At 38.9% G+C, this 14,782-nt stretch overlaps 1 long non-coding RNA gene across 1 annotated transcript in view; it reads right to left on the bottom strand.

The window, feature by feature from the left end:
- Positions 1-1,524: 1,524 nt before the first annotated feature.
- LOC122202354 overlaps positions 1,525-14,782 on the bottom strand; it is a 28,126-nt gene continuing 14,868 nt past the window's right edge. The window contains exon 4 of the long non-coding RNA XR_006194612.1: positions 1,525-2,364. This is a non-coding gene — a long non-coding RNA (uncharacterized LOC122202354). The remainder of the gene's footprint in view (positions 2,365-14,782) is intronic.

Below are 14,782 nucleotides of genomic sequence, written 5' to 3' on the forward strand. Positions count from 1 at the left end.
CAGGCATGAGGTTCAACAGTCTGTGTTATAAAAATCTCTCTAGGTATTTCTGATGTAACCAAGCCTGGAACCACTGCTCCAGGTAGAGAACACTGGTTGCCAAGATGCCTCACAAAACAAGGGTTTCATAGCCCAAAGTGATCCTTTGGGAAACTCCCAATGATATTAATGTGTTAAAGCATCTCGATCGCCCTAAAGTTAAAAAATAATGATTCAAAATTTTCCAAACTTATTTTTTATGTATGTAGGTAGGTAGGTAGCTATTTGAGAGAGGGGAGAGAAAGAGAGCACATGCAAGCTAGGGAGGGGCAGAGAGAGGGAGAGACAGAATCCCAAGCTTGCTCCATGCTCAGCGCAGAGCCAGTTGTGGGACTCAACCCCGTGACTCTGGGATCATGATTTGAAGCTGGTATCAAGAGTCAGATGCTCAACTGACTGAGACACCGGGTGCTCCCCAAACTTATTTTAACATGGGAATTTTTTTTGGCTGAATACCTTTAGTCATCTTGTAGAACTTGAGTGCCATAGGAGCACTTTAGGAAATGAGACTCAAGAGAATGGCTGGTGGCACTGGAGAATGTAGAATTTAGTAGGATCTCTCCCAATTAATTCCAACACAACCCTGCCTGCTATATCACATTTAGAAATCCAGTTTTTTGGAGTGTGGAAGTTTTTTAATTTCAAGAGTCCTTTGTTTTGTAAACAGTGAACCCTATTGTATTTATTACAATATAAGTTCCAGAAGATCTGAGTTCTAAGTGTTTTTTTAATTTAACCATAAAATTAAAAGAAAAAAAAAGTAAATTTTTCTTTATGCTCAGAGAGGGGATGAACTTTTTAAATCAAACACAAAACCTAGAAGCCATAAAGAGAAGATTGATAAATTTTATTACATAAAATTTAATACTTCTGCATAGCAATCATGTCTAAATATGATACACACATATATGGTAAATATATGGCAATACACCTACAAACATAAATGAGGAAAATATTTGTAACATATATTCCAGGCAAGGGCCAATTTCTTTTTTCTTTTCTCTTAATTCCATTGATGAATGAATGAATGGATACAGAAGATGTTATATATAGAGAGATACATAGATATATAGATATATATAGGTATATATACTCCACAACCACCATTCAGTCCCCCCTCCTAAACATGCACAGCCCAACATACCAGAATTCTCTTACTTTATAGTTGTTGTATGTTCTTTTATGAGATGGTCAGTCAGAGATGGCCATAAGAGACACAGGATAAGTTCAGGAAAACAAACTGTGTTATAATCACACATCCTGGAGACAGAAGGCACACCATGCCAGGCAGGGCCACATGAGAAACACCAGATTGTCAGGTGACACAAGACAGGAGCCAGGGGAAAGCCTAGATGGCGACTTTCTTGGAGGTGCTGCAGTAGAAACAAGGCAGGGCAGGGTAAACAGTTTAGGATTGGCTGCTAGGAATCATTTCCAAAGGCTGTAAGACTTGGGATGGTCTCTAGCTGCCTGGCCCCTGGTGCCTAGGGTGCACTGGCCAGATAGAGGAGAAAGGGCTCTGGATTGGTTACTTTGCATATCAAAGGCATGGTCCCAGTTGGCCCGTGCTAGCTCTAAGAATTGATTTGTCCCAGGACAGTCAGTCTCTCTCCAGCCAGAAGGGTTTTTAAGATGTCAAAACATCATCATACACAGCAAATAAATAGGATTAGCAATAAAGTACTTCTGCCTAGGCTGTCTTCACGACCTAGAATACTTTCTGCCAAACACTCCCTCCCCTTCCTCCACATCTATTATTGAAAGGCTACTTAGCCCTTAAGTCCCAGTTCAAATATCAGTTTCCCCCTGGGAAGTTTTCTGATTTCTCCCAGCAGAAAAATTTCATATTTCCCAGTGTGCTCCCATAATACTTTGTAATTTTCCTTGGTAATTCATGTACTTGCGTTACTTGACGGCATGGTATTAACCCAGAGAAATGCTGACCCCTGCTAATTGCCCTGCATTTGCTCATGTCCAGTCTGCGAAATGGCACCTGTCCCTCCCTGTTGACACTCTTCTAGATGCTAGAAGGCAGCTCCTGTGTTTGGGATCTTCTTGGTTGTGTTGCTGCAGTAGGTGCCACTGCCTCTTGTAGAACAGCCTTCAGGGTTGCTGAGAAATAGCCACGGGAGGCTTAAATATATGGGAAAATTCCGTATTCGCTTTATTTGAATATTACAGAGGCGAGTAAGATGAAAAAGTGAGAGGGGTACAGGACTCTGTAGCTTCAACCACAGGTTCCATCTGAGACCATTCCTCACCTGGCTTGCTCCGTAATTGATCCTATATGATTAATTTCCTGCTTCGTCTTTCTGGAGACAGGACCTAGAGGGAAACATGTCAGGACAATGGATATTACAATACTCACTTTTATGTGGCCTCTCCTACCACAGCTCTTCAGCAAGAGTTCTGATAGTACGACTGGTGAGGTTGGAAATATTAGCTTTTTAAAGACTTATGAGATGGAGATCTCACATCCTGTCTTTCCAGCCCAACAGTAAAGGGGCCATAGAAGGCCCTCGCAGGATTGATGGGGCGAAACTCATCTGACTAACAGCTGCACACCATGTTGCTGATTATGGCTGTCACTCCAGACACCTCATTCCGCAAACGTGTTCTCTCTCAGGGACTCTCCCAGTGGCGTGCTGGTAAACATTAACAGCTCACTTAAGGTGTAGGTGTGGGGAAGGCCCTGATTTAGAGCATTTGTTGCCTTCCATAGTGTAAATGCTCACAGCACGGTCAGTTTCAGGCTATCCATGTGCAGTCACTGAACAGGAAGTTGAGAAGAGAGGCTCACTGCGGCCGCTCTAGCGGGTAGGAGCTGGCTGTAACACACCTCTGCGATTCTGTCTCCAACCGGAAATGCCTGTGGTGTCATCTCTAGTTATGGACATTGAATTCTTTCTGGAAGCATCTAAGTCCCCAGGGAAACCAGTGGATGCACAGAGTGAGAAGGAGTGTGGTTGTCACTGTTGTCTAGGGTATAACTCAATCTCAGCCTTGACCCATTTGAGAAACCCTGTTTCACAATTTGACATTTGACATTTCACCCATTTGACAAAATGGGTACTGATTCCTGTTTAGCACTTCACCTCTAGGAACTCAAATTTTTGTTACATAAAAAAGTGAATTGTTATAAGCATATTTGCCATTTAAAGAGATTGTAAGCAATAAACTTCCTTTAGGATTACTGAGTCCTTTTGGTGTTCCCTTCATGCATGCTAATTGATGAACTACTCCAAGAAGACTAGATTTTGACCTTTCAAATAAATCAGATGAATAATTTTATCTAATTGTTGGTAACAAGTTGGGGTCAGTTTATTACTCTGGAAATGTGTGTGTGTGTGTGTGTGTGTGTGTGTGTGTGTGTGTGTGTGTTGTGGGGTAGAACTCTCTGGATGCTCATATCTTTGTTTCCCACAGTTCAACTTAATGGGAACATAGTAATATCAGATGTGTCTTAGATCATTCTTCTAACTTATCAGGAAGTTTCAATAATTGGGTTATAATGTCAGGGAAGGAATGCGCTTCTTTCTTATTGATGGGCTTGGGGTTACTGTCTGTCTTTTGCTATTCAGAAACTAAGACAGACTGAATGTACATGTTTGCCTACCACTAGGAGGCATAATTGGAATTGAGGGGAAAAGTTCTGGCTTTCTTGTACTAGCATTGCTTACCATAGAAGCTACTCAGGTTCACTCTCAGTTTTGGTAGCATGCTTACAATGATGGTGCTGATGCTGATATCAGGGTGAGTGCAGGCCATCCCCTAGGTGAGGGCTGACTGGAGCCAACCACCAACTCCCAATGGGCAGGTGGTGGTTACTGAGCAAACTCTCATGAAAATCAGTGACATTTTTCCATTGATGGTTTTCTAGTAACAAGAAATAGTCTCTGTAGGAAACTTAGAAAGTACAGAAAAGCATAAAATCAATAGATTTTCATCAAATCTCAGAAAGAGTGACAGTTAACGTTAAAAATAATAACAATGGGATGATATTATATGTGCGTGACTTATATGAATCTTGTCACTGATATTCTTAATGACACTGTATTATTCTGTCATATGAATTTTACTGATTTTACTACAGCTGATTTTACTCTTACTAGTCTACATCAGTATTACTCTAATGCAACAATAAAGAACATCCTTGTATCTAAATACTGTCTACCTCTTTGATTATATGGTTAAGATGGAATTATAGATGTAAAACCATTAGATCAAAAAGTAAAGACATTAACAAAAATTTTTTTTGAGTATAGCTGGCACACAATGTTCATTAGCTTCAGGTGTAATTCAGTGTAAATACTGTAACACAGTAATTCAACTTATTTATACGTTATGCTGTGTTCACCACAAGTGCAGCTACCCTCTGTTACCACACAATGCCATTATAATATCATTGACTATATTCCCTACGCTCTGCCTTTTATTCTTGTGACTTATTTATTCCATAACTAGAAGCCTGTCTCTCCCACTCTCCTTCACCCATTTTGCCCAGTCCCCACCCGTCTAACCACTGGCAACTACCAGTTTCTTCTTTTTATTTATAGGTCTGATTCTGCACTTTGTTTATTCATTTGTTTTGTTTTTCAGACTCCACATATGAATGAAATCATATGGTATTTGTCTTTCTCAGTCTGACTTATTTCACTTAGCATAATACCCTCTATTATGCCTCTAAAATGGCACAATCTCATCCTTTTTATGGCTGTATAATATCCCATTGTGTGTGTGTGTGTGTGTGTGTGTGTGTGTGTGTGTACATGCATGTATGTCACATCTTCCTTATTCACCCGTCTATCCATGGACATTTACACTGCTTCCATATCTTGGCTATTGTAAATAATGCTGCAATAAACATAGGGGTGCATATATTTTTTCAAATTAGTGCTCTCATTTTCTGTGGGTAAATACCCAGTAGTGGAATTATTGGATCATATGGTATTTCTGTGTTTTAATTTTTTAAGAAACCTCCGTGCTATTTTCCACAGCAGCTGTACAAATTTACATTCCCACCAACACTGCATGAGAGTAAAAAGTAAAAACATTTTTAAGGTTCTTGTTTAGTAGACCTGACACTACTTTTGAGAAAGGTTTTAAAAGATAGTATTTCCATGAGATTCCCATTTTCCTTAAAGGGAAGAGTGAGAGCCCTCCTCATTTTAAAATTAATAATATAAATCAAATGGAATGGACTCTTGTGAGGTTTTTACCTTAAGCTTTATCTGCCCTAAACCTAAAATTCTGGAGAAAGGAAACATTAGTTTGGTGACATTTACAAACAATCACCCATCACTCATCACCAAAGTGCAAGCTGCCAGAATAGGAAGGAGAAGGACACTGGCCAAGTTTCTGGGCCTGTGCAAATGCTCAGCTAACCTGGATAGCTTGTTGGGTGGAATTTCTTTGGTTATTTTTCTTTCTGTTGTAACACTAAGCATAAGGTATCTAACAAACAAGATGTAATATGACAAACAAGGTGTGGCCTCAGGTGTATTCCTGAATGAGTGGCTGTCACACCCATTGTCTAAGGAGGTGGTAATAAGAATTAAGAGTCTAATCCTATCATTTTGCTGCTGTTTTTATTTATAATGGAGGGTGTAATTATAGTGTTTCCCTTTTAAATGGCTCTTAAATGTGTTTGGCCAAAGGGGAAAACCAAAGCAGTTGGTAAAAGTCAAGTGTTTCGCCATCTGTCTCTATCATGTTTCCTTGGTTGCAGGTCCAGGAGCCCTGCCGGGGAGAACTAACTTCTTTTTACAAATAGGCCAAATGTATTGATTTTGGCCAACAGCCTCAGATTTAGAAAAACACAATGGCTTTTCCCTCACCTGCTCTTTCTTACTACTTATGAAATTATTATCAAGTGATAGTGCCAATAGTAAAAACAGTACTGCTCTTGGGTATCCTTCCAGAATTTTCTATGTAGAAACAAAGGTGTATATGTATATGAACACTGAAAAACAAACCCACATGGCGTCATCCTATACACATGCATACTGTCGTTGGTTGACTTACAACATATCCTGAACATCTCTTTATATCAATAAGTAGAGATCTTTTTTTTTTAACAGCAACATAGACTACATATGTCTCTAATGCAATTTTTTTTAAACCAGTTCCCTACTGATGGATATATCCTATTTTTGATGGTTTCAATCATTGCCACAATGTAGACTCCAGTAAGACTTTTGGGAGTATATCTCTGTGATGAGTTTGTAGGTCAAAGGGTATGTGTAACAAAATAATCTTTCAGCGATAAGGACAAAACAGAACAGATCATGAACTTTGGGATATAAGAATGAAATAAGAATGGGTAATATTTTAAGGAGGATGTCATAAAAAGAACCATCTGATAAATTTTCCATTCTGCCACTGTAAGTAGAGAGGCTAAAGTAGCATTTGTACTTTTTTTGTTATCACTTGCTTTTTTTTTTAATGCCCAGTGCAAGCATAGACTCCACTAATAATATTGAGATCCAAAAACAATACTAAAAAAAAAAAAAAAAAAGATTTGATATGGAAGAAAGAATGGGAGACCTGAGGTCATGCTATGGTTGGTCACAACACCCTGTGGTCTTTGACAAATCACCTCTTGGGATTTCAGCTTTCTCATATGTGGAAAGAAAGTGTTGGAAGATCTCTAAACTATCCTTAAAACTACCCTTAAAAATGGTTTTCTGTGTTGTGTCTGCCACATAGGGCTCCTGGGAGTATTGTTCATGAGTGGATGTGCTCCAACCTGGAAGCTACAGTCCTCTGAACAGGGGGTCTGTTGGTGAGTTCAGCCTGTGTCCGTGTTAGCACTGCAAGTATAAGATGTTTTAGGAAAACATTTTTCATGTTTCCTGTATTGTCTTTGTCATTTGGCCCCAGACATGTGCTCATCAGCTCCAGGAGGAATTTGAGCCAATACTCTACCTGACCCAACCCTCAGAATCTTCCAGAGTAAAGAGCAACCTTAGGGACAATAGAATGTTAGTGTCACTGCTCAATAGTTTGAGAACTTTGGTCTTGTCCATCTTGGAGTCTGTTTTCCAGAAAGTATTTCACTGAAATGGGCACTTGGGCATTCACAAATCTAGCACAGAAAGATTGACCATTGATATTTTCTGGGTTCTCTTTCTAAATCTCTCAGTTAAACAAATAATTAATATTTTAAAATTCCTTAAAAAGGTACCATCTTTTTAGGCCACTCTTAAGTAAATTAATACCTCCATATTTTCAATTTAGTCCAATACTGGGTAAAAAGTAAATGCTGACTAAACAATAGCAACTATTAATACTATTACAATGACAGAAGGTGAACAATTTTGCAATAGCTAATTAAGATAAGGTTAAGGATCTGAAAGACTTTCAAATATATCAATAGAACCGAAGAGAATCTAGGTAGAAAAAATATTAGGGTATGACCCAAATAGTATATAAAAAATTTCAGTTCCTAGCATATTTTATTATAAGTTTTAAAATTTACAGTGAGCTCTCTCTTAGTAAACACAAAGTAGGCATTTATTTCTATTCACTTGTTTTTTTCTTTTTTTTCCCCACTCACTTTTCATTCATTACAAGGTTTAGCAAATCTATGGATTTGTCCCTGGCAAAACCACTCCATGCTTTGGGTTTCCCCTGAAAGCCCAGATTACCTGGGACATCAAGCCAAAAGGAAGTACAAGTTCACCCCAGATGTGATATGTTCCAATAGGACCTACTGCTTGGTATCTCTTAAGTTCAGCTTGGGTGTCTTTGATGAATAATAAAAATTGAGCATTAAGGAAAAGTCAAGGATAACTCAAATAGAACCAGTAAGTTACTTAAGAGTTTAATGATCTTTTGGAGGTCCCTGGAATTTGAGTTCCTGAAATGAATTCCCTCAGACACTAGACAGATGACTCACCAACTTTGGCCATCAAGGCAGGCTGAGTCATCTAGAGTCAGCTGAATCACCTGCTTTCAGCTGTGTTTTATAAGAATTGAGGCTGGCTGGATATTTATGTCTCTCTGATTGCAAGTATTAAGCATTGAAATATATGGAGAATATGATGTCCTTCGGAAAAACCACACACATTGCTCATGCACAGATGGACTGCATTAGTGAAAGCAGATTAGTAATTGTTTTTATTTCCTGATGATGAAAACACTTCCCTGAACACCTACCTCACTGGATTCTTCACACACCAGATAAACCAAGTGATACTTGATGAGGTTCCAGATTAGGATGTAAGAGACTGATGGCCAACTCCACAGAGCCATAAGACTGGTCCAGAGAACATGTGCGCTGTCATTTGCAGAGCTTGTTTTTAAAGTCTGGATGCTAATTTGGACTGCACACACACTATGAGTAGAGAGTTTTTAAAATAAAGATGTTTCACAATCAGAGAATATTGAAAGAAGTCAGCTAACATTTTCATTGGAAATACTGAGGAAGCATTTGTAGGTGCTCAGTTCTCATGTTGCATATGTTTTTTTTTAAGGGGGAATGAGGATTTAGTGGAGGTCAGGTGGCATAAGAACAAGAATCAGGTCAAGGAACACGAAGATTCTTGAGTCATGTGACCCAGATGAACATCCAAAACATATCCAGGTTGTGTTAGATTGGTGTTTCCCAAGCTTGCTTGAGTATGAGGATCACCTGGGGCACTTGTTAAAGAAATCACTTGCCTCACCCAAGCCTACTGAGTCCGAATCAACAGAGTGAGGCCTGAGAATTGACCTTTTAACCAGCATCTTGAGTGATCCTCTTGTAGGGGTGCCTGGGTGGCTCAGTTGGCTGAGCGTCTGACCTCAGCTCAGGTCATGAACTCACAGATTGTGAGTTCAAGTCCTGTGTTGGGCTCTGTGCTGACAGCTCAGAGCCTGGATCCTGCGTCTCCTCTCTCTGTTGCTCCCCTGCTTTTCCTCTCTCTCTCTCTCTCTCAAAAACAAATAAAGATTCAGAACAAAAAAAGTACAGAAATCACTTGCCTCACCCAAGCCTACTGAGTCCAAATCAACAGGGTGAGGCCTGAGAATTGACTTTTTTAACCAGCATCCTGAGTGATTCTTTTGTTCAGACAAGTTTGGGAAACATTGTATTAGATGATCAGTAAGATATCTTTCAACTCTAAGATTGCTCAAATGATCCTTCAAAATACCAACCCTTTTTCCCCCCTCCCTCCAAATTGGGGAGGTAAGAATTAAATGATAACAAATCAAGTTAGCTTGTGGGTGGAAAAATATTGGTGGGGCTGGTCTGCCACCAGATTATAATATATATGAAGATTGTCTTGGGGACACTCAACCTTAGCTACTCAAGGGTTCTGTGTTGTTCCTGCTCTAAATTAATACCTCTTCTCAGGAAGGACTTGAATAATTTATTCACTCTGGAATTTAAAAAGCTTAAGACCCTTCTTGAGTTTTCTCTCTGGCATATTAACAAGATCTGAAATCAACAGAATGAAAGCATCAAGAATGTCAGTAAGTGGGGCAAGCACCAAAATCAGGCAGGGACCTCACTCAGAAAACTGTGCTGAGCTGGTTCAACACGAAGCAGGAGAGTCTGCACCAGTTCAAGGATGGTATAATAGGACATTAGTCATCCAAGCAAAGAAATGTACCAGAAATCAGAACAAAGTCAGTGTCACCATTACAGAGCACAAACTCTAGATATCTTCTTTGAGCAACTTTAATCTCTTCTCACAAACCCATCTGCTGACAAGAGACATTGGAGCAAACTTGTTTTGAAGAGCAAAAATTCAAAAATCATAAATTCATTCTTTCATGTGTTCACTACTATTCCTTGAGGAAATTCATCTATTGATGTATTCAACGTTATTTATTGAGTCCTCCCATGCACCAGGCACTTTCTAGGTCCTTTGAATACAGTAGTGAATAAGGTGCGTTCCTGAGTGCATTCTAGAAGATGTTCTGGAGGTTATATTCTAGAAGGTGAAGGGGATCAGAATATGCTACCCTAAAATATGCGACTTTGGCATAAATATTATTTTGAGCTGATTTAAGAAACAGCAGATGCTGGTAAAAGCTCTTTGTCCTCCGCCCATCTGTCTAAAGGCAGGGCACAAAATTCCCTTCGTGAAGATGTCCCCTCTCTGCTCTCCTGTATCAGGAGGAGAAAAACAGCCTGGGCACTGGCCCAGAGGACCTACAAAAACACACCTTCCTAAAATAATCCTTATTTTACATTCATTTCCCTCATATATCTACCTTCTCATCATTTACGGACCATCAGAGCCTTAGACCCCTTTTTCCTTTGTTTGGTCAGTATTCCACAAATGTATTGCTCTTTGTTAAAATGGTATCTAAGCCCCTGGTCTAACCATTTCTTTGGGATTTTCACTTCATTTATTCAGGCCTTTCATATGCATGTGAAATAACCCTTTTTCTCCTGTTAATCTGTCTTTTGTCAATTTAATTTTCACAACCCCTTGCACAGAGGTAAGAACAAAGAGGAAGGACAATTAGATGGGACTTGCCCTACCCCCAGGTAAGTTTGTGTCTCCATGTCTGGTGGGTGGAATATTGGAGGTCCAGGGAAGACAGAGGACCTACCCAGAAAATGGTGAGGGTAGGGGCCAGGTTTCCTAGTGTTCAGAGGTAACTTTTTTCTGATGAACTTAACCTTCTGAATGTTGGTTCCCAATGAAGAGGTTTTATTATTGCCTCATAGGTGCCCTTATGTATTTCTGAGTCCTTTTGTATGGATTACTTGTGGGGTTTAAGTGCAGGAGCAGTGTAAGGCTCTCCAACCTCAGGGCTGTGAAATCTTTGTAACCCATTTTCAAAAGATTAAAGGATAACAATGAGTAAGAAATACCGAGGTTCTATAGAACCAAAGACTTATAATAATAACCTCACCTGACAAAGACAATGGTAAAACACTTTGTTCCCAATTAAGGGGTATCTGGAATGGTTTGATTGCCAGAAATCAACTGGTCCCAGTTGGGATCCATTCTGTTCACTAGCTTGGAAATTATTTTTACCATGGATCTTTACAGCTACATTTCCCTCTAGACTCCTGGTAATGCTTGAATCCTTCCGCTGCAAGAAAAGAATGAAATCTTTTCTTCTAAAACATATTGACTCTGTCTAATTGGGTTTGTTTCCCATAAGTCAAGAGGATGAATGGCATGTTCAAATATGATGCGATCTGAAGTACTTGACAAAAGATTGGTTGAATGAAAATGACTTTTTGGCATTAGTACAAGATAAGTCACACATTCTAATGGGCCTGTGGCATTTTGTGCTCTTTCTTTGATGATAGGATTTTACACCTGAAGCTGATGGAAATTATCACCTCTTTGGTGTTTGGTTTTCTATACTGTAATACTTTAAGACTGTAATTTTCCTTTCTTTATCAACCTAACTGATGCACTAGTCTGAACATCTTTGTAAGGTTCACTTATATACATATATAGGGACCACCGCCATCTGGTGTATTAGAGAAGATACTACAATTAGCATGTTGCAAACCTACCAGGCAAGCAGCCAATTTCCAGACCATGGGAATTTTCTTCTAGACACATGGGAAAGTTCCAATGGCCACACGAATTTAATAGAATAAAATATTGTTTGACTGGTACTAAAGTAACTAAAATCCTTAATTAAATTATTTTCTTGATGATTGAAAAGAAGGCATAAAGCACCATACTTTGCATTTAGGAAAAATGAAAGCAACTGTCAAGAAAATAAGTAATAACTGAGATTTGGTTAAATTTAAAAATTCTCAAATATGTCTAGATTATCAATAATAGCACATGAAAAATGTAACATTAAGAATAATAATTTTGATGCCCTATAAGACTTTAGTTGTCAATTAGGTTCACTTCTTCTTTTTTTCTTTTTTTTTTTTTTTTTTAATTTTGAGAGAGAGCTAGGGGAGAGAAGCAGAGGGAGAAAAAGAGAGAGAATCCCAAGTGGGCTCTGCGGTGAGTGTGGAGTTCAAAACCACGACCCTGGGATCATGACCTGAGCCGAAATCAAGTCAGACACTCAACCAACTGAGCCACCCAGGGGCCCCAGATTCACTGCTTCTTAAAGTAAAATGATTTTCATCAGTTTTTTAGTCAGTGGAGATAAATATTCCCTGAAGTTGTTTGAATCCTGCCTAGCACCCTTGATTACCAATGTCTTGCACTAACTAGGTTCTTACTTGTTGAATAGTACCAATTAACTGAAAAATTGCTAAAAGGATAGCTGTTTGGAAACCAGTAAGATCTAGTCCTCCAATTGGCAGCCTTGGGTCAGGAATTCAATATATCTGAGCAGACTTGTCTGTCAAATGGTGAAAATAATAGTGTCTATTTCATAGGTTGGTTAGGAAGGTTATATGCTAAGTTCAATGCATGGTACAAAATTGATGCTCGAAAAAATGTTCCTAGTAAACACACACACACACACACACACACACACACACACACACCCCAAGCATTTCAAACAAGTCCTACAAAGAGGATGACATTCTCTCTTTAAATTCTCTTATAAACTCACTCTAACCTCTCTCTAGCTAAGAGGGAGAGTCAATAACAAATTGAAATGTATATTTGAAAAAATATGTTCTTTGTTCTGATAATACTTTCAGAATTAGTGATCATTTGGGATGGTTTATTTTTAAAAGCCTTCCTCAATCTATACCCATAGATACAAATATAGGTTTCTGTGGGTGTTTTGGGGGCTAGTATTGGGTGGAATCAGAGAAATGCTGAATTCAGTTAAGTAACTGGCTGTTTTGGAAATAATGATTTGTAAGTAGCAGTTTGTCTAAATTTTCTTCTAACACATAGTTTTCTGAAATTCATCTAAAAAAGGTGATCTGTATCAGGCTAAAGCCTGTAACTTCATTATGATTTTCTCGCTTTCAGGAAGATCTGTTCATGTAATAGAATAAACGTCAAATTTTAAGTAGGAAATCACTATTCTTCTCTGAGCGGCTTTGAGAATAAATACCTATTTTAAATCTTTCTTAGGAAAGGGTTCCATAAGCACGTGAAATGACAGGAGCAGATAAATTCAAAAGGAATTTTAAGCAAGCTGTTTTTAACTGTAGCTCTGTTTTCCAGTAAGTTAATAAACAGCCAGATCGTTAAGGTAGAGTGTAGCTCATATACTTTTTTCCTTGTAAATTTATCTGTGTATGTGTGCGTGTGTGTGCATGTATATTATATGTGATTCAAAGGCTGTGATGTGAGATTGGTAGCAAATGCACTTTTCTGGAAAAGCCCCTGGCTTCTATTCTCTTTTAAAAAGAACCAGAAATGTGAAGCCCTGGAAGGTATATTCTTTACCACTAGGGGGAGACAGCTGATAATGAATCAGCTCTCCTTAACCTGCCACAAACCACTTGCTTGGTTTAGTAGGTATTCCCGTGATGTTTCTTGCTTTATTGATTGCCTGGTTTAGTTCGATACATTTTGTTTGCTGAACATGTTACACACCCGGTACTGCTCCTTTATGATGCACAACATGGGCCTGATGAAAGGACAGCTAGTGCTGGACAGCTTTGTAGTAGCTGTCTGGAAAATTAGTTAACAGATAGGAACGTTTATTCATTCATGTATTTATGCAATAAATATTGGGAGTCCACAGGTCTGTGACAGGCACTGGGCATACAATGGTGAACAATATTATAATATCTGTCCTCACAGAGGTTTTATTGTGGGGGGGGGGTGGAAATAACAAAAGCCAGGTAAACAAATGCATCACTAAAATAATCATGAGCTTTAACAAGACAGACAAAAGAAAGAAGTATTAGGGTAAGACAGAGGATACCTGCAGTTAGAAAAGAGATACTACATTAGGTCAAGCATTACTTTATCTAAGGCTTTGCTATTCTCCATCTAACTAGCAGATTTCAGAGATACATTTATGCCTTACTTTGGTTGTTTTCCTCTTATATAGATTCTGGCAGGTTCTCATAATTCAGCATTTTGGTGCCTTCCAAGCTTGAAATATGACTGGTAACTGATAGCTAGTGCTAGCATCCACCTCCCTCAGTACATCTCTCACAGACACTTGGAAAGCTTCATTAAGAGAGGCATTAGCCGTGGGGTGCCTGACTGGCTCAGTCAGTTAAGCATCTGACTTCAGCTCAAGTCATGATCTCATGGTTCATGAGTTCAAGCCCCTCATCGGGCTCTGTGCTGACAGCCCAGAGCCTGGAGACTGTTTCGGATTCTGTGTTTCCCTCTCTCTCTGCTCCTCCCCTGCTCGCACTCTGTCTGTCTCTCTCTCTCTCAAAACATAAATAAACATTAAAAAGAGAGAGAGAGAGAGGCATCAGCTGGAAAGAATATGCCTGTCTCTTTCCATTCTGCACTTCAGAATGGAAACTTCTGTGACATAACCGGCTAACTGGCATCCATTTTGTCTGAATAGTTGGAGCACTTCTTGGGAAATATCACACACACACACACACATCAAATAAAAAATATCATTCATTTGAAGTTAAAGTTACCTAGCATGGAAAATAAGAAAATGATCTTGATTCTGATATAAATATTGGTAAGACTGTACTGTGAGCTTGGTGCTGTTGAGATTGCACATGTGTTCTAGTCTTGACAGGTCACTTAATGCCATTTCCGATATTCTTGATTTCTTTTCTTACCTGAAAGACCCTCCACCTTGAATCCACCTCATGTTTCATTTAGTGGATCTGTGTCTCTTTTAAAATTTTCCTGCATGCCAAGCACATTCTTTTGTTTTTTTTTCTTTATTCCAGAAACACTCATGTAATTGAGCAGTTTGG

The sequence above is a fragment of the Panthera leo genome, chromosome D2, assembly GCF_018350215.1.
Source record: "Panthera leo isolate Ple1 chromosome D2, P.leo_Ple1_pat1.1, whole genome shotgun sequence".
NCBI lineage: Eukaryota > Metazoa > Chordata > Mammalia > Carnivora > Felidae > Panthera > Panthera leo.